The sequence below is a fragment of the Eretmochelys imbricata genome, chromosome 4 (assembly GCF_965152235.1).
Source record: "Eretmochelys imbricata isolate rEreImb1 chromosome 4, rEreImb1.hap1, whole genome shotgun sequence".
Classification (NCBI taxonomy): Eukaryota; Metazoa; Chordata; order Testudines; family Cheloniidae; genus Eretmochelys; species Eretmochelys imbricata.
The window spans coordinates 11,671,264-11,693,771 of record NC_135575.1 but is presented as its reverse complement, the minus strand read 5'-3'; positions in this window follow the sequence as shown (position 1 = coordinate 11,693,771).

The window sequence follows — 22,508 nt, the reverse complement described above, 5'->3', positions numbered from 1 at the left end:
GACTTGATTACAGTGTAAAAGTAGCCTTCACTGGGAGAATACACCAGGTACTAATTGGATTTTCAACCTAGCAGTAAAGGAAATAAGAAGCAAAACTTGGAATGTATGGTTTAACAAGACCCAAATGCGGAATTTAAAATCAGACACATTCAAATTAGAACTAAGGCACACATTTTTAACAGAGAAAGATTAACCATTAGAACAAACTACCAAGAAAAGTGGTCGATTCTCCATCTTCAGATGTCTTCTGATCAAGAGTGGATACCTTTCTGGAAGGTTAGTCAAACAAAATAGAGGGCTCAATACTGAGGTAACTGGGTGAAGTTCTATGGCCTGTGATATACAAGAGTTTGGATTAGAAGTTCTAATGGACACATCTGGATTTAAATTATATGACTAAATCAAAGGGCCTGTTGCTATCATGTGTAAGTCTTTGCCTGATGAAGCCCTAAGGATCAGCGTGCTTTCCTTGGAGTATGCCACAGGCTGCAAAAGGATTTGAGGAACCAGTACGGTCCACAGATATTACTGTAGTACCCAAATGTATCATCGGCAGCATTTCTGTGCCCAGCACTGCACTCACAAGAGAGCTTTGCTTTTGAAGGAATGCTACAAGATGGTGGACTGACAAGAATAAAGGCTCCAAAGTGGCCAATGGTATCTGTGAGCTATCATACTGCATAAGAGTTTCATAGGTTCCAAGGTCAGATGGGATCATTATTGTGATCCTCGAGTCCAACCTCCTCTATAACAGTATATAAACGTCTCCAGAATCATTCCTTTTGAAGTGGAGCATCTCTTTTAGAAAAACATCCCATCTTGAATTTAAAAATTGCTAGCAACAGAGAATCCACCACAGCCCTTGGTAAGCTGTTCCAACTGTTACCCTCACTCTTAAAAAATATATGCTTTATTTCCAATATGAAATTGTCTAGCTCTAATTTCCAACCATTGGACCTTGTTAGGTCTTTGTCTACTAAATTGAAGAGCCCATTATAGACAGTGATCAAGTCACCCTTCTCTTTATTAAGCTAAAGAGACTGAGCTCCTTGAGTGCATCGCTATAAGGTATGTTTTCTAATTCTTTAATCAATCATTACTGTGACTCTTCAACTTACGAACAGCCTTCTTGACTCATAGAAAATTCAGTTCTGGAGCTGGTTGAAATTTTTAAAATTGATGAAATTTCAAAATTTGAAAACAAAATGTCAGGACATACTTTGAAGATTTTTTTGGGGGGGCCAAAACTGTCCCCCCGCCTCTTGTTTTTCAAAGAACTATAGCGCTGGTCTCAATTTTGCACCATTCTGGAAAAAAAAAAGAAATTGTACATTAAGGAGTTTCAATTTTAAAAAATTAGGAAAATATTTGGCAAGGGGAAAAAAGCAAAATTTCTCCCTTTCTCCACCACTTAGACAACTCTACTCTGTTCTGAGATCTTGCCGATGGAACAGTAATGCCTGTATGACACTCTGCATGGCATGAGCAAACTGTTTACTTTATTCTTGGATATAGAGGAGTAGGATGGAGAATGCATGCCATGCAGCACTTGATTGTTTGCATAACCAGCCCCACTTGGGCGGGCAATGAACGTGTTTCAATACATCATTTTAAAAGGGCTCTGATGCAACCACAATTTTCCCCCAGCAAGCAAGTAAAAGAGGAGATATTATTGAGACCACCGTTGCCTGCTTAGACTCTGAAGCCTCTTATGAGCTGTAGAGACATTTTCCTAAAGCCCCACCCAGGGGGTATCACATACAGAGTGATTTCTTTATTACTCTACTGCAGCAGCCAGCTGCAGGAAGCCCCAAGGGATGAGGAGGGGTGGAGACTGGGGGAGAAGGAGGTGAGCATGATCTAGGTGATCTCTTCATGCTTCTTCAGCTGCAGCTGTGAAGCACGGGGCAATACTTTTCAGTGGGAGGCAAATGCTATTGGGTCAGGGTGTGCACTGCCTGTTTCCCATTTCTTTCTTTCATTTTCAGGGAGAGTTTCTAATGGAGGTCCCTCACCCCCACAGATCTTCCTGCTTTTAATGGGGAAAGAAAATAACCTGTACAGTGCATAACCAATGAGCCTTTTATCCCCCCCGCCCCAAGCTCAAGTATCTGTCACTGAGGCATAAGGGACTGTGCCCCTGGGCTCCATGAGCACGGTTTGTAATGGTTCTCATTGGGAATGTGTCTTTTAATCTGTGAGTGTGACTTCCCTTGTTTGCTTTGGAGAGCCCTGACTCCCTTAAGCTCAATCCCATGCCCACACCGCCACGTGGCCTGCTCTTATGGTTAGTAGCAACAGCACTGGACTTCCAGGCCCTGTTGCAGCACGGCACGTAAGTCACCCTGGTAACATGGGACAGCTCCCATGCAGTGGTGCAGAAGGCAGTTTGAGAGTCAGCGGACAGCATGTCGATCTGCATCAGTCCATGGACTGATCTCCTCACCACACACCCGGAAGAGAAGTTGCAGGAGCAATCCTGGAGCAGTTCTGCCGTCCCCTTGTGATGTTGGAGGAGAATCCCCTTTGCAAAACTTGCTCAGCAGGGACAGAGGATATAGCCAATAGAAAAAATGCCCCAAAAGGAAACATGACAGGCCAAGATTATCAAGGAGTATCCAAAGTCCAGCTCCTAAATCCATAGTCGGACATTTAAATAAGTAGCCTGATTTTCAAAAGCTCTCAGAACCCAGCAGCTCCCATTAAACCTAAGTTGGATAGTCTTTGCCCTTAAATGAAGCTGCCTCAAGCTTTGGTGAGGCTAAGAATTACCTGCCTGTGGCTCACTGTGATGGATATTACACTCAGCAATCACGAGAGTGCTTAGTACCAATGACAGACAGCAAGCGTGGCTCTTATTAGTGACAGAGCTGGGTACTGCTGCCTATAGTCCAGGTTGCCAACACTTCCCATTACAAGACCCAGAGACGACACGTGGGGGTGGGAGTCATGTGCCCCCTCCCCCCAACCCCCCAGTTTGTTGTTAGGCTTGTACTGAGCATGCTCAGTAATGTTGCTGAAGCCAGCTGCCCTCATTCTGGCTCTTCCACTTCCCCCACTATCAGCCAGCACAGGTAGTCTTGGATAAGACCCCGTTTTCAGGTGCTTGAATGTTGCCAAACTTCAACCTTGCAGAGTGGAATTTTCCATGTTGAGCATGTGTCTCGGGCTTGTTTGTTTATTTGAAAGTTCCAGAAAGTGTGTACATATTTGGTATGACCAATAGAAGTTTTCTAGTGTTCAGTCCCTTCCCAACTCTAACCAGCCCAGTGTGGGAAGCTTAAGGCCACAGTCTTGCTCTGTGGGGGTGAAATCTGTGTAAGTTGTGTCACAGATTTATAGGATAAGTAGCAGGCTTGTTTTTTTCCCTGAATCAGTTTCAATATACCCATCCCTGATAGATGCACACTATATAAATAATGGATTGTACCATTACTCAGGGCTTAACATTTAAGTAACTATAAAAGTAAAAGGAAATTAAAACAAAATAAAGTATCATTAAAGGACTGACTGGTTTAGTTACTACAGAAGATGAAGGAGACTTCCACTATATTCTGCTTCCATTTGGTCCAGAACAATCATGAGAAAACCCCCTCTCGTGATCCTAGTGTATTTTATTACTCACTTCTGGTCTGCACTAGGATTTGGAAATGCAATGGTGAGCAAAATTTTTCTTCATCTAAATTTTCAAAAAATCTCAAACCATGTTTAGTTTATTCCTTGAATAAAGTTTCTGGTCAGCTCTGTTTCATACCAATTATTACATATTAGAGCTGGTTGAAAAATCCCAATTTCTCATGGGATTTTTTTTATTAAAAATGCATTTAATACATTTTTACTTCCCCCCCATGAAACAGATCTAAGTCCACAACATTCAGTTTTCCAAAAAATAAAAAACCAGTGATAGTAAAAAGTTTTGGTTTTCAAAAAACTTTTTAAAGTGAAATCTGAAAATTTGTATTGAAAAATGTCCCAGTTTTGGGTTGTTTGTGTGTTTCCTCTTGTGTTGTTGAAAAACTGGAACATTTTTATCAACATGAAAATTATGGTTAATTTTCATTTGGTCAAAAAGCTACTTTCCATTAAAATATATTCAGTCAAAACAATCTAAGTCAGCAATTGGAGCTGAGTGCATCTGAAAATCTGGCTACATCACTTAGATATTGCTCTTCAGTTCTTTTAACAACCTGAGGGCTTCACTGGGGAGTTACCACAACACCTGAGTAAGGGACAGTGTGAGTGTACATTTGTGCTCCCTTAGGAACAGAAGGACCAGACTGATTCAATCACCATTTGGTCCCCCTTTCCTCCCTAGTTCTAAGGGGGAAGTAATTTAGATGAGCTCTGGGCCTGGTGTAAATTAGTTCCCTCTCAATGCTGACTGGCATACTGGGGACAGGGGCAGAGTCAAGACCTTTCCCAACCCTGCCCACTCTTCCCTGCTGCCTGCTCAGGAAGAGGAGCGACAGCCCTTTGATGCTTGCCCTGCAGTAGTATGTCCCAAGTATGCTGGGAAGTAAAAGGACTGTCATAAATATAAAGGGAAGGGTAAACCCCTTTACAATCCCTCCTGGCCAGAGGAAAAATCCTCTCACTGGTAAAGGGTTAAGAAGCTAGGATAACCTTGCTGGCACCTGACCAAAATGACCAATGAGGAGACAAGATACTTTCAAGAGCTGGGAGGAGGGAGAGAAACTAAAGGGTCTGTGTGATGTTTTTGCTGGGGATAGACCAGGAATGGAGTCTTAGAATTTAGTAAGTAATCTAGCTAGATATGCGTTAGATTATGATTTCTTTAAATGGCTGAGAAATTAAGCTGTGCTGAATAGAATGGATATTCCTGTCTGTGTGTCTTTTTGTAATGTAAGGTTTTGCCTAGAGGGATTCTTTATGTTTTGAATCTAATTACCCTGTTAAGGTATTTACCATCCTGATTTTACACAGGTGATTCTTTACTTCTATTAAAATCCTTCTTTTCAGAAACTGAATGCTTTTTCATTGTTCTTAAGATCCAAGGGTTCGGGTCTGTGGTCACCTATGCAAATTGGTGAGGATTTTTACCAAACCTTCCCCAGGAAGTGGGGTGCAAGGATGGGGAGATTTTGGGGGGAACACGTTTCCAAACAATGCTTTCCTAATAAATAAACCCAGATAAACATTTGGTGGTAGCAGTGCAAGTTCAAGGGCAAAGGGTAAAATAGTTTGTACCTGGGGGAAGTTTTAACCTAAGCTGGTAAAAGTAAGCTTAGGAAGTTTTCATGCAGGTCCCCACATCTGTACCCTAGAATTCACCACATCTTTATTCCTGTCAGACTAGGAGGCATATACACACCCTGATCTAAAGGGACAGAATGAAGTGACATTTAGGCTCTGAACTTAATTCAGGCACCACAATGATTAGAGTGTTTTAATATCATAACTGATAAATAGACTGTCAGACACTTCATTCCCTTTTAATCAAAACTTCTAGTCTGCTAAATTAATCACCCCCTTGGGGTTCAGTAGCAGATTTGCTATTTAGTCATAGAGCATCATTAATAATGAAAAGTTCTGGAGGCACATTCCTTTATTCATGTTCCCTTTTGTACTACCAGACAGGTTTAAAGAGGCAGGACAGGAGGTAGCAGGCAAATAATCCAAATAAATCTCTTTTCTTGATGACGCTCTTCCCCCAAAATTATAATTCCTAACTCGAGTGACTAGGTTTTTTACCTGAACTTTATTAACAGAAATCAAAGCTCAAATGAACTAGAATTATTAAAATAGAATGAACTTTGCATAAATACACAACACCCCTTAAAGGAACTCTATAAAGTTGATTTTAAATTGACCAATTTAAGAATAAAGAAGCTTCTGAGAGAGCACCCTTCAAGTAGTATGTCTTGATTTTCCTAGGAATCCTTTTAAAAAGGATTTTCTGCTGTCTTGTTCATGTTTAAAAGAATGTTGAGCAAGGGAGAAATATAGGCCCTGATACACACAAGTTTAACTTCAGTGGGGTGACTCATGAGTATAAAATTAAGCATGTCTTTAAGTGTAAGTCTTTGCAGTATCTAATGTAACTAACTACAGTAAAACCTCAGAGTTATGAGATGACCAGTCAACCACACACCTCATTTGGAACCAGAAGTATTCAGACAGCAGTAGAGGAAAAAACCCAAAACGAATATGTATATTTTACAGTAGCATGTTAAATGTAAACTGCTAAAAAAAATAAACGGAAAGTTTAAAAAAGATCTGACAAGGTAAGGAAACTGTGCTTGTTTCACTTAAATTAAGATGCTTAAAAGCAGTTTCAAAACGGTATTAAGTCAGTGTTCAGTTGTAAACTTTTGAAAGAACCAGAATGTTTTGTTCAATTACGAACATTTCAGAATTACAAACAACCTCTATTCCTGTGCAGCTTGTAACTGTGGTTCTACTGTATAATGGAACAGTAAAAATCTGAGATAAAACATTTGTTCTTTAGAAAGGTTTGCTTTTCTTAATAGTGGATGGAGGGTGTGTATGAGTGTGATACAGAGCTCTGTCTCATTAACACTGGTGTTGAGGCAGATAACTGCCTTCGAGGAAGATAAGTAAATAGAACCAAGAGAGGTCCCTAAAAATCTCTTGCGCTCACTCAAGCACAAACAAAATTCTGGCCTTGGAGAAGTTGTGTCTAACCAGAAAGATGCAGGCACAAACAGCATAGACCATCTTTTACTGCCCAGCAAAGCTTTGTATTCTCTCTCAGCACAGGGCAGGCAGGGTTCTTGGTTTTTTTTTTTTTTTTAATATTTTATTTCATGCGTCATTACAGCTCTCTCCAATGACTGGGAACCAGTTTAATCTAATGTCATCACAAGCCCCCTCAGCACACATCACCAAGCCAAAATTTGCTTGACAACCTGCCACAATAAAACCTTATTGTTTCGGCTGTTAATGCAAACGTGTTGTGCCCCGAATGTTAGCAAAACCGCACTGCCTTCGCAAGTGGCACGAGGCTAATGGCCTGTGCCAACTAATGCCATTCACCACAAGGAAGGGGAAGAACAGAACACTCAGAAAGCTTCTGCAGATGCTATTGGTTTCATCAGCTACCTCTGAGCTGTGGCTGGCTTGAAATAAATGGAGGAGGGGGCCTAAATCCAGGGCTTAGCAGATCTGCATCCACATCTCACTGCCAAGCCACAGGGCTGCTTTTGTAAAGGCCAAGGACTGTCACAGGAGAGGAGTTATTCTCCCAGCCCCTGAAGTCAGGATGGAGGCCGAGTCACGAGAGGAAGCTAACTCTGTCTACAACGGTGCTTTACTAGTTGGTTAAGGGCAGGATCATGGTTGCTGTGTCAAATAACGTGTTATAGGAAGACTGAGGAGGCGGTAAGTGGACAGGGGGAGGTTCCTTAAGAGCCAAATAGAATGGCAGCCCCTTTGCTTGGGGGAGCATGAGGATGACTTCTAAGATTCTCCCCCAAGTCACCTGAAAGGAGCAGGGATGGGTGTGGAGTAGCTCTTGCAATTTTATTGAGAGTCTCTTGTTTTTCTTAAAGCCTCAGCTAAGGGAGTCCAGTGAAAGCTGAGATCTCACATTCACAGAACAGGCAAAGTAAGTTGCTAGCCTTTGTGACTACAAAGAAAAGCTTGAAAACGTGAGCGCCTAAAGGCTCAGAAAGCAGAAGGCAAATAAAATGTCCCCAACTTTTTTTTTTAATTTAAAGATTTTATGATTTTTAATCCAACCTTGTGATCTCTGGAGCCTGACTTGTGACTTTTGAACTCTTTGGGTAGGCAGGAGAGTGGCTTGGTAAATGGGATTTTTGTCCCATGGAAAAAATGTTTATAAAAAGACAAAATTAGTGGAAAATTTTTACTTCCTTGAAAAAGGAAAAACCTCAAAATGTTGGGGGTCCAAGGTCCATGTCTAGGGCTTGCTGATGCTACAGTAATAAGTAATATGAAAGCAGTCACTCTCCATGAATGCTTTTATTTTGTTGACAACCAAGTTTTCCATTAAATTTCTCTTCTAATGGACATTTTTAACGCAGCTCAGACTGGCATGAGTGTCATCTGGGTCACATGGCTGGTTCGAACATTCCCCTCTGCTGCTGGGGCTCTGAGTCACGGCACTAACCACACCATGCTATCGAACAAACTCCTTTGGCAAATTGTCCTCGTGCACCACAGCTCTGAGGCTGGCAGCCCCCGACAATCCTGAGGCTGTTCCCTCCTCCACAGGCAGCTGTTAAAACCAAGGCCAAGTGCTGGTGCTGAGCCAACAAGCAGGAAGGATTTATAGCCAGGAGTGACCCCTGACCTCATGGAATTCCAGCGCACACGATTTATTGCTCCTGCTTGGGAAAGGCAGGAGTGAGAGTGACAGAGCTGGGGAGGAAAATGGAGCAGTGAGAAAAATCAGTTATATAGGGTGACCAGACAGCAAGTGTGAAAAATCAGGACAGGGGATTTGGGGGGCAGTAATAGACACCTATATAAGAATAAGCCCCAAATATCAGGACTGTCCCTATAAAATCAGGACAGCTTTAACACTGAGCATCTAGATTTGTAATAATTATTATCCCAGCAGACATGCGCTTGGGGATGATGTCTCTAACCAGAGCCTGGTTCCTACAGTATCTGGCTGTCTAGCAAATCACCTCCTCACACTGTACAAACACACACACACACAGAGGGGAAATGGGACTGGTTAGTTTTCAATAGCACAGACTGGATAGGGTTATTTTATTCTTTTCTTTGGGCTAGATAGTGACTTAGGCCACATGTCCATACAGGGGAACAAAAACCTTCCTTTGCCCCATGGGGGCATGTGCACTGCAAAACAGACCACCACAATACAACCCCTCCCTGCAGGAGGAAGTCTTAGATCCTGGGTCTACAGATTTGGACTTGCGTTCTGGGGCTAAAAAACAGTGGTGTAAGTGTCCCCTTCAGGCTGGAACTTGGGCTCTGAAACCCAGTGAGGGGGTAGGTCTCAGCCTGAGCGGGAAGGTCTACATGTCTATCTTTAGCCCCATAGCGTGAGCCCCACAAGCCAGCATCCATAGGCCTGGGCTTGATGACTCCCTGCCACAGAGTTGTTTATTTCCCCCTCCAGTGTAGAGGACCCTACCTTGGGTCCAGGAGCATGTGGGCATCTGCTACTCCTCCTAAGGAGGAGTGGGAGTGGGTAGAACCTTAACAGCCCCACCCCACCAGGCAGTACAAAGGAGCTGGTGCAGGAGGTGTAGTATACAGCTGGCCTATACCAGCACCAAAGTAATACACCCCCTCCCTGGAGCAAGAGTTCAGCAGGGAGGGAATCATGACTCAGAATGGTACCTGGGTCACAGTGACTCCTTGGGAGGTGTATCTTACACACTGCCCTTTGCAGGGGGTTGTGCCTAAAAGCATAATCTAGGATTCTAGCACTGTCTGTCATTTCTCCTCATGTTTCCATTACTTTTTGTTGCAATGCAAGAAGTGCTGAATGATCCTGAAACATCAGTTCATGCAACCCCAGGCAATGAGGTTTGATGAAATAATCTGGGGATGTAATTTATCCACCGGGCAGTCAGGATACTCCATTACCCTAAAGGATTATTTTATTCTGATGCCTCATAGCACCTTTGTTGCATAAGTGTTTCAATAGCGCTCTGCAAATTTCTTATTCCTCCTCCCCGTGGGTCTTACTTTGCCACCCTACTTCTTGTGATGAACCATGAATCTGAAGAGCGGATAGTTAGCAACATAGAAACAGAACTAGAAGTTCTTCAAGTCAACTAGAAGCAGAAAGCTTGCAAGAGAATCAGCGTGAATAAAGACAGCAATTAAGGAGAACAAGGACATGACCAAAATCTAAATGATTTCTTTGTTGAGCACCTGCCTTCTGAACATCAGGCCCTTTAAAGGTATATGTTCTTGGGCACCCAAGAACTAGGACACCCAAAAAAAGTCTCAAGTAGAGCTAATAAAATAGTTTATTTTTCCGTGGACATATGGATTTTTTGGCTGAAAACTGAAAAATGTTGGTTTGCAAATGCTGCCATGATGCCTCTTGGAAATTGTAGTTCAAGTACTTTATTATCCCATTCTCCTCTGTGGACACCTGGTCAGACTATCTTCCATGAAGCACCATGGCCTCCCCTATTGGAGCAGGGAAGTGGTGCATTATGGGAGTCTTTGGCCATGGTGCATCATGAGACCTATAATGTAGCTGCGGAACCCAGTCAATACAGGAAAATGAGAACGTGAGGCTGCAGAACTACAACTCCCATGAGGCATTGGGGCAGAATTTCCAAACTGAAATATTTTGATTCAGGCATTCAGCTTTTTTTGTACATGAAACTGAAATTCTGTGAAAAGCAGATTTCTGCAAAATTAAACAATATTGTTTAGTCAAAATCCAAATTTTCTGTCAAAAAATGTTTCAACAGAACATTTCTTCCAGCCTTAGTCCCATCCAAATGGAATCATGCATGATGCGCCCAGTCATCCTAAAATGACCTGTGTAATCAAGGTTTAAAATACCTTGGGACTGGAGTTCAAACCCAATGGCATCCACTTACAACATTAGGAAATTGTAAATGTATTAAAATTTGAATTTGAATCATCAAGCTCTAGTTTGCTAAACAGTATGCAATCCTGAATCCATTACTGAGAATATTTTTGCTTCTGTCAATCCAGCCACCATTTCTTCAAGTTTTTAATAATCTTGATCTTTAACATTTACAGCCTTATTAAAATTGCATGGATCTACACAGCCTTAATTGAAAAGGCAAAGTAACCATGGAATTAGCCCAATCTGTTGGCTGTTCTGCTTTTCCAATAACTCCCTGCTTTTTAGCAATAGCAAGTTCAAATTTTACTCTTAGTTAACGTGAAATAACTCTTAGTAGTTGGCTCAACAGAGCTACTGATTTGTCTATCAGTTTCTCCTTCTAGACATCACAGGCTTTGGACAACATTTTGGAATTATCCTATCATGTTACTTGTGTTCTATATATAATTCTTTGAAATTTACAGAAAATTTTTTTTAAACTAACTTCACGTTTAGGTAGGTTTTTAATCCTAACATATTAAGTTGTAATGGTAACTTATCTTTACAATGGAATTTTACATTACACACTTTTTTTTGGTTAGAGTGCTGTATAATTTCTTGGGTAGGTTTTCCTCAAATTCTGGCATCTAGAATCAGAATATCAGGGTTGGAAGGGACCTCAGGAGGTCTTCTAGTCCAATCTCCTGCTCAAAGCAGGACCAATCCCCAATTAAATCATCCCAGCCAGGGCTTTATCAAGCCTGACCTTAAAAACTTCTAAGGAAGGAGATTCCACCACCTCCCTAGGTAACGCATTCCAGTGCTTCACCACCCTCCTAGTGGGAAAGTTTTTCCTAAAATCCAACCTATACCTCCCCCCACTGCAACTTGAGACCATTACTCCTTGTTCTGTCAACTGGTACTCCTGAGAACAGTCTAGATCCATCCTCTTTGGAACCCCAAAGAGTAGTTTAAAGCAGCTATCAAATCCCCCCTCATACTTCTCTTCTGCAGACTAAACAATCCCAGTTCCCTCAGCCTCTTCTCATAAGTCATGTGTTCCAGACCCCTAATCATTTGTTGCCCTCCGCTGGACTCTTTCCAATTTTTCCATCCTTCTTGTAGTGTGGGGCCCAAAACTGGACACAGTACTCCAGATGAGGCCTCACCAATGTCAAATAGAGGGAAACAATCATGTCCCTCCATCTGCTGGCAATGCCCCTACCCATACATCCCAAAATGCCATTAGCTTTCTTGGCAACAAGGGCACACTGACTCATATCCAGCTTCTTGTCCATTGTCACCCCTAGGTCCTTTTCTGCCGAGCCATTCGGTCCCTAGTCTGTAGCTGTGCATGGGATTCTTCCGTCCTAAGTGCAGAACTCTGCACTTGTCCTTGTTCAACCTCATCAGATTTCTTTTGGCCCAGTCCTCTAATTTGTCTAGGGCCCTCTGTATCCTATCCCTACCCTTCAGCGTATCTACCTCTCCTCCCAGTTTAGAGTCATCTGCAAACTTCTGCTGAGGGTGCAATCCACACCATCCTCCAGATCATTTATGAATATATTGAACAAAGCCAGCCTGAGGACCGACCCTTGGGGCACTCCACTTGATACCGGCTGCCAACTAGACATGGAGCCATTGATCACTACCTGTTGAGCCCGACAATCTAGCCAGCTTTCTATCCACCTTTAGTCCATTCATCCAGCCCATGGTTCTTTAACTTGCTGGCAAACGTCTATTTGATGTTTAGCGGCGTTTGCTAATATAAAGCATTTCCATCTCCTACTCTGCTCTGCCTTGGTCTCTAAGTAAATAGACATTCTTGATCAGAGGCTTGAACAATTTACCCAACACCTACAAGCCCAAAAACTAAGCCTAGTTGCAAAACCAAAAAACCCCACTTCTCCAAGCTAAACTCACTCCTAAGCCACACCTCCTTGATATTTACAGGAATAACAGTCAGTTGAACTGTTACTTCATTCACTTACCAATAAAAATAATCTTAATTTAAACTCTGGAACAGTACGGACAAAGTCTCGGATACAAAAAATAAACTTCCGTATGCAATGGAATTCTATAACAGCCACATCAGTTTAATTCTGCATCCTTGCCAATTAATTTATACTTCTTCCCACCTAAAGATAAATTAACCTTTGACATACCCCAAATGATCCTATTTATGCTGAGCTCCCAAAACAAATACCTACTCTGCAAACCTGGCACTACGTCCACATCTATCTATTTATGCTGACAGTAAATGTTAGCCCCCACTAACATAAAATTATGACCTAGAACCCACTTTAAGATGAAAAATGGGATTAGGTATTTATATGGCTACTAAGAAAGCGTGGGGAGAGAAAGGTCCAGAGAGCACATAGGAGTACTTATGGAAGTGGGGCATCAGTATTTAATTTATTAATATCTACACCCAGATCTGTTGTCCCATTTCCCCACAAGGTCTGACCTCCGAGGCAAGTCCCAGGTTTCCCCAGACTCCGTGCCCATTTGCCAAGGCGACTGCCCCTCCTCCCGTCCCTTTCTGGAGCAGCTTTTCCCTTTGGGCCTCCTTCAGCCTTCTTGGGCCTTGCCTGTTCTGATCTCTGGAGCAAGCTGGGTCTGGCTTATATAGACCCTAGACACCTTCTGCTCCCAGTAGCCTCAGAGGATTGGTTAATTGGAGTCAGCAGGTTTTCTGATTTTTGTCCCAAACCCCACCACCACCGCACACCCCCATGTGACAGTTCACTCCACCACAGTAAGGCTCACTGTGATAGCCTGAGAATCCTTGAGATCAGACAGGTTCCCACCAGAAGCAGCAGAAGGTCCCTAAAAGTGGGGGCCCCCCTGCCCCACTGGCACCTGAATCATGGCCCCGCCCCCTCCCCCAAGGCTCTGCCCCTGCTCACTCCTCTGCACTGCCTCCCTCAATCACTTGCCCCTACGGCTGGCAAAAAGTGGGAGGGCATAGCCCTCATTTTAAGAGTGGGGGTCCATGGACCCCCAAACCCACCCCCAGCTTCCATAGACCCCCAAACCCACCCCCAGCTTCCATAGACAAGTTCAAACACAAGTGAGTGAGCTCAAAAGGGGAGCTAGTGGGTGAAATTCTATGGACTATGTTACATCAGAGGTCAGAATGCACTGTTGAGCTGTATTTTTAACAATGGTCTCTTCTGGCTTTAAAGCCCACCAGCTAGATCCTCAGCTGGTGTGACCATCAAAACCAGTTGATGATTTGGCTTCAAGAATCTACACAGGACTGCGCAGTCCTTCTGATTTAGTCTTACATTGATTCAGATATTTAGGCCAGATGGGAGCACTGGGATCTAGTCTGACTTCTTGCACAACACAGGCCAGAGAACTTCACCCAGCGATCGTAGCATTATGTTCAGATTGTGTTTGGTGATTGCCTTCAAACCATCCGAGAGGTTTTAAAAAAACCAAACACATCTTTGTAGAAAATATCATTAATTAAAAAGAAAAATTGACAAAGGATCATGATTTTGATTTCATGTCTGCAAGAGCTATATCAATAATGCACTCTGTTTTAAAGCAATTGCTGCAAGTAAAAGGCTATAGTAATTTATTACAGTTCCTTTCTGCAAGGCAGACTAAATAGGATTTTCAGTATGTTTTAATTCTGCAGTGGGCAGCATAACTGGAATATCTGCTGGGTAACAAAGTCCTCCGTTTTCAACCAATTTCCATCAGCACAAGGAAATAGCAGTATGAGGAAGGTGCTGTGGGCAAGCTAGGCAGGATTCTTTTTACCTCCGAGTATGTGTTCTAACCATTAGGCCATTAAGGGTAAAATTTTCAAAATGCCCACAGACCAAATCTTGAAACGTATTTTAGTACCTAACGTCCATGGAGTTAATGGCCTAAAGATCTCAGGGGGATCTGGGCCTAGGTGACTTAGGGGGACAGCTTTACAAAGGCATTTAGGCACCTAACGATGCAGATAAGCGTCTAGGTGCTTTTGAAAATCCCACTAACTCCCATCTGTAAATCCAGTGAGGTACCCATTGGCATTGTTAGGTGCCTAAATGCCTTTGTGAAGCTGACCCTAAATCCCATTAATTTGACTTAACCTCCAAAGAGTCAGATTCACAAAGGGACTTGGGCACCTAGAAAAATCACTGGAATTCACAAACCCTGGGTTAGGTACCTAGGCTCCTTATACAGTGCGTGGGGAGAGACGGGCACCTAAGAGAGTCACTGAATCAAACTGAGTGAGAAGGATCCCATAGCTTGTTATTGGGAAACTCCTGGGGGTGACTCAGGATGCAGTCCCCCCCATGGAATAGTTTGATGACTAATTATTTAACCCCAGTGGAACAGCTCCAACAGGAGACTGAGGGAGCCCCACATCAGTGATTAGGGCACTGTCTTGAAAGGTGGGACACCCCTCTTTAAATCCTTTGTCACCATCAGGCAGAGTGGGGCACCGCATCTGGGCTTCCCACAGCTCAAGTGAGTGCTAACCACTGGGATAAAAGCCATATGGGACGTGAGGCAACATTACCACCACCTCTTGAACGAGGCTTGCTCAGGTAGGTGTGCTCTGAGCATCCCTACTGGCTCGGGCTCCACAGGTAAGAGATGCAGGGGAATGTCTATCGTCCTCTGGTTTGTGCATCACTTTTGGGTGTAGGTGTCTGGATGCCTAGAGTGAGGCAGCAGTGCACATGCCCAGAGATAGAAACTTATGGCCCTAGAGAACTTCTACAGCAGAAATGTAGGTGCTGAGGGAGTTTAGGCACCTACAGGGTTAGGTGACAGCTGAGCAGTGTGTTTGAGAGTGCCATGAGCACCTAAATGTTGGATGTAGGCACGTAACCTGGCAATTAGGTGTCTAATCCCTTTTGCAAACCTGGACCTAAGTATCAATGGGCCTTTGACCCTAAATCTTAATGTTTTTGAAGATTTTACTCTATGGGCCTGATACAGTGTCCAGCGAAATGAAGTATTGACATGGACTTCAACGCATGTGAGACCAGGCTATGAAGCCTTTCTGGATTGGAAAGTGTTTGCAGCTGGATTTTGAGAGCCCCTGAGTACTTTGGGGATTTTTTTTTGGTATGTGCTATGCTTTTGGGGGAATAAAATGGATCAAAAGTGTATTAAGTCACTAGAAGATAGAGTGAAGATCATAGAATCATAGAATCATAGAATATCAGGGTTGGAAGGGACCCCTGAAGGTCATCTAGTCCAACCCCCTGCTCGAAGCAGGACCAATTCCCAGTTAAATCATCCCAGCCAGGGCTTTGTCAAGCCTGACCTTAAAAACTTCCAAGGAAGGAGATTCCACCACCTCCCTAGGCAACGCATTCCAGTGTTTCACCACCCTCTTAGTGAAAAAGTTTTTCCTAATATCCAATCTAAACCTCCCCCACTGCAACTTGAGGCCATTACTCCTCGTTCTGTCATCTGCTACCATTGAGAACAGTCTAGAGCCATCCTCTTTGGAACCCCCTTTCAGGTACTTGAAAGCAGCTATCAAATCCCCCCTCATTCTTCTCTTCTGCAGGCTAAACAATCCCAGCTCCCTCAGCCTCTCCTCATAAGTCATGTGTTCTAGACCCCTAATCATTTTTGTTGCCCTTCGCTGGACTCTCTCCAATTTATCCACATCCTTCTTGTAGTGTGGGGCCCAAAACTGGACACAGTACTCCAGATGAGGCCTCACCAATGTTGAATAGAGGGGGACGATCACGTCCCTCGATCTGCTCGCTATGCCCCTACGTATACATCCCAAAATGCCATTGGCCTTCTTGGCAACAAGGGCACACTGCTGACTCATATCCAGCTTCTCATCCACTGTCACCCCTAGGTCCTTTTCCGCAGAACTGCTGCCTAGCCATTCGGTCCCTAGTCTGTAGCGGTGCATTGGATTCTTCCGTCCTAAGTGCAGGACCCTGCACTTATCCTTATTGAACCTCATCAGATTTCTTTTGGCCCAATCCTCCAATTTGTCTAGGTCCTTCTGTATCCTATCCCTCCCCTCCAGCGTATCTACCACTCCTCCCAGTTTAGGATCGTCCGCAAATTTGCTGATAGTGCAATCCACACCATCCTCCAGATCATTTATGAAGATATTGAACAAAACCGGCCCCAGGACCGACCCTTGGGGCACTCCACTTGACACTGGCTGCCAACTAGACATGGAGCCATTGATCACTACCCGTTGAGCCCGACAATCTAGCCAGCTTTCTACCCACCCTATAGTGCATTCATCCAGCCCATACTTCTTTAACTTGCTGACAAGAATACTGTGGGAGACCGTGTCAAAAGCTTTGCTAAAGTCAAGAAACAATACATCCACTGCTTTCCCTTCATCCACAGAACCAGTAATCTCATGATAAAAGGCGATTAGATTAGTCAGGCATGACCTTCCCTTGGTGAATCCATGCTGGCTGTTCCTGATCACTTTCCTCTCATGCAAGTACTTCAAGATTGATTCTTTGAGGACCTGCTCCATGATTTTTCCAGGGACTGAGGTGAGGCTGACTGGCCTGTAGTTCCCAGGATCCTCCTTCTTCCCTTTTTTAAAGATTGCATGTTAACCTTAGAGGAAGTTGGCACATTAAAGAACATTTTCTAGGTCTATAGACTAACTGCTGAAAAATTCCTGAGATTCCCCATTGCTTTAACTTACACCCCTGTATCTCATACTTCATAAGCACTCAACCTCATTCTTCTAATACCTGTAGGCTATCAGGTACCCTCTTGGAGATCACTTTGCCAAGCTCGGTATTACCCGCCACCTCTTTTATCCTTTCCTGGTGAACCAGTCCCTCCAGCCCCCACATGTGTGTTTCTCTCTGGCTAGAATTGGTTGGATGCAATACTCCGGGGGCAGTCGCACAGAGGGGCTCTGAGCTTTTTTCCATGACATTAACGCTTGTGTGTGCGCAGTCCAACTTTGTACTGGCTGCTTCTGAAGCCGTATCACTTTGCAAGCTCACATCTGATTTCTGGTAAGCGATTGGCTATTTGCTTGGAACGTTCTAAGTGTTACGCAGCAAGAAAGTTGTTATAACTAGCCACACAACCAAAAGAAATAGCTGGGGTCTGCAAAGAGGCCTAAAGGAATTAGGCACTCCCATTGAAATGTGATGCGGGCATCTAACTTCCTTAGTCTCCTTTGAAAAGGCCAGCCATACATTTTTATATTGAAATTACAATTAGAGCGAGTTTTAAAATTTAAACAACACAAGTGCTATATGTAAGAAAGGGGACAGAGGCCGCACACAACAATGATCCGTGATGCAGCCAGGGAACCCACCCTCAGATTTCCAGCTGCCCAGCTGTTACCTCTCTTGGGAGTGAGACACAGGTCACTGCCCTTCTGACCAGTATATATCCAGACTGCACACTTCCTTGTAAGGGCACTGGAAGGGCACACTAAGTGGCCATGGGCCTCCCACTTTTTACAGGCTGTAAGGGCAAGCGACATGGGAGGGAGGGGGCGGAGAAGAGGAAGGGGTGGGGGGGAGTCAGAGGTGCTGGTGGCCCCCAGACACATTTCAGGAGCACTCCTGCTACCTTCCCTTCACTGTGTATTTCCCAGCAAAAACAGATCGCCTTGACAGACTTGCTTTCTCTTCCGAGACTGACAGAGTTTGCTGCAGATAGCTACCACACAGCTCTTTCTAGGCGAGCTGACTATTCTGTAAGGTTCAAAGCACTACAGAGAAAACATTAAAAATTATGAGAGCCTACAAGCATGCCACTAGGCTTGCCAGATTTAATTCCTAACCCTAACACAGATTCAAACCCTCACCCCAAGTGACTGCTGGTGGTTACCAGTTCATCCACAGCTTCAGCTCAGAACCAGAACACTTTCACAAAAGTTTAGCCCACCATTTCATACAGATCAGGGGTCTTTCATCTGGGGTTTCCCCATAATTAGTACACCTGGAAGAGAGACCTTTTGTGTAGCTTCAAAATGGTGGGATCCAAGGGAAGAATTTGCCTTCCCTTCACCTCAAAGTATTCCTAGGAAATCTGCTTCATAACTATTGTTCCAAAAAGACCTTTAAATTGCCTCATGCCTTCCAGGGATTGCCTTAATGCTGTCTTTCTGCTAAAGAAGTTCCATACAACCTCACAATGGTATATAACACTCACATTCCTAATACAAAAAGAAAAGGAGGGCTTGTGGCACCTTAGAGGCTAACAAATTTGTTATTAGTCTAAGGTGCCACAAGTCCTCCTTTTCTTTTTACGAATACAGACTAACACAGCTGCTTCTCGGATTCCTAATACAATGTGCCCCAAAGGCATTATAGTACCTACTTCAGTAAGAAGGAACTTCATCCATTCATTCAGGATATTGGCAGTCTGTCACATACATTGTCCTATACACTGTAAGGGCCCAGTAAGAGCTGAGGAGGAGGCGGTGAATATGTGGGACATATGCAATAGTGTTCTCCATATATTCTAAGGGTCACGTGAATGCCTTTAGGTTGAATGCAAGTCCTCAAAGCACTTAAATAGTTAATACAATCAACTTGTCCAGGAACCTGAGGTAAAGTGTTAAAATAATCACCCTACAAAGTAATTTATAAAAGCTTACTTCTTTTTTCTAGACATGCAGAATAAAAGAGGCATAGACCATTGCAAAATAACTTATCAGACAAATCCTGCAGTAAATACAGAAAGGGGTGGATGGGAATTAAGCCTGCCATTTTGAACAATGTCTTTTCAATGTACAGTTTAAAAATGGTGCAGTAGAGTCCACAATTAGAGGGTTTAAAAAAGTTTCTTCTTGTAACAAAAGGAACCCCCAAATTCATGCGCTACATTATTATTATGGTGCTTGTAATGAATAATCCAGTAAAGAGAATAAGCATGTATTGCTGTGAAGGATATGGTTAACAAGCTCTTTCAAAACTTCCTCAGGAGCACCTGTTCTTTGTACAACACAGTTCTGTCTGATCAAAGCAATTCATGCTCAGAGTCATTGCTGAGCTTTTCCCTCAGGGCTGCCAGGTCTCTTAATCCAAGCCAAGCAGAGAACAATCATCACTCACACAATTTAAAAATCACTTTAAAGAAGACTATGGAAGCGGTTGCCCCATCTGTACACTTATCAATAGGAAAGTCCCCTTTTTACTATCCACAAAAGGGTCAGGGGATTCTATAAATGTGACCCTTGTTCAATATTATTCACCAACTGCCTCAGGGATATTTAAGAGATCAGTCAGATTTGTAACATACACTGACCAAAGGGTTACTGTCACAGGTTGCACTCACCGCCTCCTGCTGGCTGTCCTGGGGATTCGCTCTGCCAGCTTGCACTCTCCCTCCAGCAGAGTCTCCCCCCAACCGCTTTCGCTCTGCAGCCCCACTAACACCCAGATCTGCAGTCTCCTCTTCGCAGCTTGGCTCACTAAAGTCCTCCCCTTTCAGAGAATTCAGTCTTTCCAGATCAGCTGCCTGGCTAGCATCTCCAATGCCCTTTGTCACTCCCCAATGACTGGCAGGGAAACCTGGGCCCACCCTCTACACTGGGTTCCAGCTCAGGGACCCTAGAACAAGCAGCCAGAGTCTCTGTACAGCTCTACTTCTTGCTGCTGTTTCCCTGAGCTTCTTTCTACACCGCTGGCTTTCCAACTCCCTCCAGGCAGGGTGTGACTGCAACTGGCTTCCCTGCAGCCTTTCCCAGCAGTAGTAGTCCTTAAACAGCCCTCTCTCTTCCCAGAGAGTAACTACCCCATTTCAGCAACAGCCACCCCTGTCCACAGGTAGCCATCTGGCTTTGTATAGGCTGTTCCTGTTCCTGCACAGGTGAGTCTGTTCCTCTAATTAGGGCTTTCTTCTCAGCCTCCCATCAACTAGGTTAATTGGCCCATCTGGCCTCCATTAACCAATTCCATTCCTGTGTGGGATGGACACAGTTACACATACAGGAAGAGTTTCAAAAAGGGGAGCCTAAACCCAGGCTCCTAAGACCACATTTAGACACTTAAATAAGTGACCTGCTTTTCAAAAGTGCTGAGTTCCCAGCAGCTCCTAGGGTTAGAACCTCTAAGCGAAGTAAGAGTCTAGGCTAAGGGCTGAAGCCAAATCTTCTGTGTATTTTGAAAGACACCCCAAGCCGTGATCCTAAACATCATGCTGGACTGAACCCATCTCTTTTTGTTCCTTTGTTCATATGGCAGATGTGTTATTACATTACATTAGCACCCAGAGGCCTCAAAGAAGATCAGGGTTCCATTGTGCTAGGGGCTGTACATACATATAATAGGAGACATTCGCAGTCCCATAGAGTTTACAATCTAAATGAGCAAGATGGACAAAGGATGGGAGAAAGGAAATATTGTCATCCTAATTTCACAGCTAGGACACAGACAAGAAATGACATGTCCAAGGTCACACAAGAAGGCATAGCCTCTGTTAATACATACTCTATATTCCTCAAAGATCTTGTCTCAGCCACTGGCCAAAAACTTAAGAAACAAGCTTCACTTTTGCATCTCTCACCTTAACAAATGTGACACAGTCGGCAAAATACTATGGAAGCCTGAAAACCAAATCAATGAGCAGTTATTAGCTCCCCAAGGTCATTCTGACATTTCTCTTATCAGTGACAGGAGAAAATGTTGGAAAAGCAATGTGGCAAATACACTGTGTATTATGGTTCTGTGCATGGGCTGAAGTTGGATTACTTTGTATACACTCTGCCAGTTACAGTTCTGGGAACACACTTTAATCACTGGACGTGATTTGACCTAGGTCTGGTATTACGTATAGAACTTTCAAATAGTCGAGGACTCCCTTTGCCATTGCTGAGTACAGGAGAGGCAATCTGTGTGTGTGCATATATATTTGTAATTGACTCTGCCGGTATAAACCCAGGAGAAGGTTTCAGACTCGTTTGTGTAGCTTTTGAATAGCAAAGCACCTACTGACTTCTATTGTGTCAGCTCAGGCCTGAAAAGTTATTTGTTTTACATTTTGAAAATTATACCATGAAGGTACAAACTCCCTTTAAAAAAAAGCTGAAATTTGTAAAGTATTAAATCCATATTGAAATGCTACAGGACTCCTATTCATCATTTTTCTCTAAGGTTACATTCATAACAAAAGGGTACTGTGAAGGCATTTTACATTATCTATAAAATATTTTCTCACTGCTGTTTCAGATCAGAGATTATAACAGCAATAGGAGTTAGATAGTGAAACCTCGCCATTCATGCCGAAATATTTCCTCCCATATATATGAATTGTGCCTAGAAAGGCCAACCAAAATTTGGGTCCCATTGTGTCACGCTGTGTAGACACTACAAGATAGTCCCTGCCCTGCAGAGCTTACAGTGTCAATGGACATGGCAGACAAAGGGTAGGAGAAAAAAAACATCATTATCCCCATTTTACAGATGGGGAACCGAGGCACTGAGAAATTAAGTGACTCACCCAAGGTCATAGGGTGTAGGGGCAAGGTTGCGGAAGATTGGCAAGGAGCTAAGTGGTGGACTGAGTACGTGACTGGATTTTAGCGGAGGATGCAGGCAGTTTCAATGAACTTTGTCCAACAGACCCTGCCAAAAGATATTGTAGCATAGCTTAGCATATTTTTGCCTGTAAACAAGTCAGTTTATGTAATAAGCATAAATCGTACATATAAGAATGTAGCCAGCTGTTGACCCCATGTAACCCCAAGATAAGCGTGGAGAATATAGCACCGCAGAGGACTCCCCCCCGCCCCCTCCCGGCGGAGTCCTGCCTGGTCAGCTGTCCCAAACGGCCAGAGTCCCCTGCAGCCCCTCCACACATCCTAGGGGCTCCTCGCGCAGATTGGAGCGTAAGTTCTTCCTTCCTTCAATAAAGCATAGTTTATTATTCTTAGGCCTGAGTGTCCTCCTTTCACTGGTATCTTCCCCCCCCCAGCCCTTGCGGGCACATAGGAGAAGGCTTTGGCAGAGGTGAGCACTGAAAGCAGGTTTCCTGGGTCCCTTTGCAGTGCCTTAGCTTCAGGACC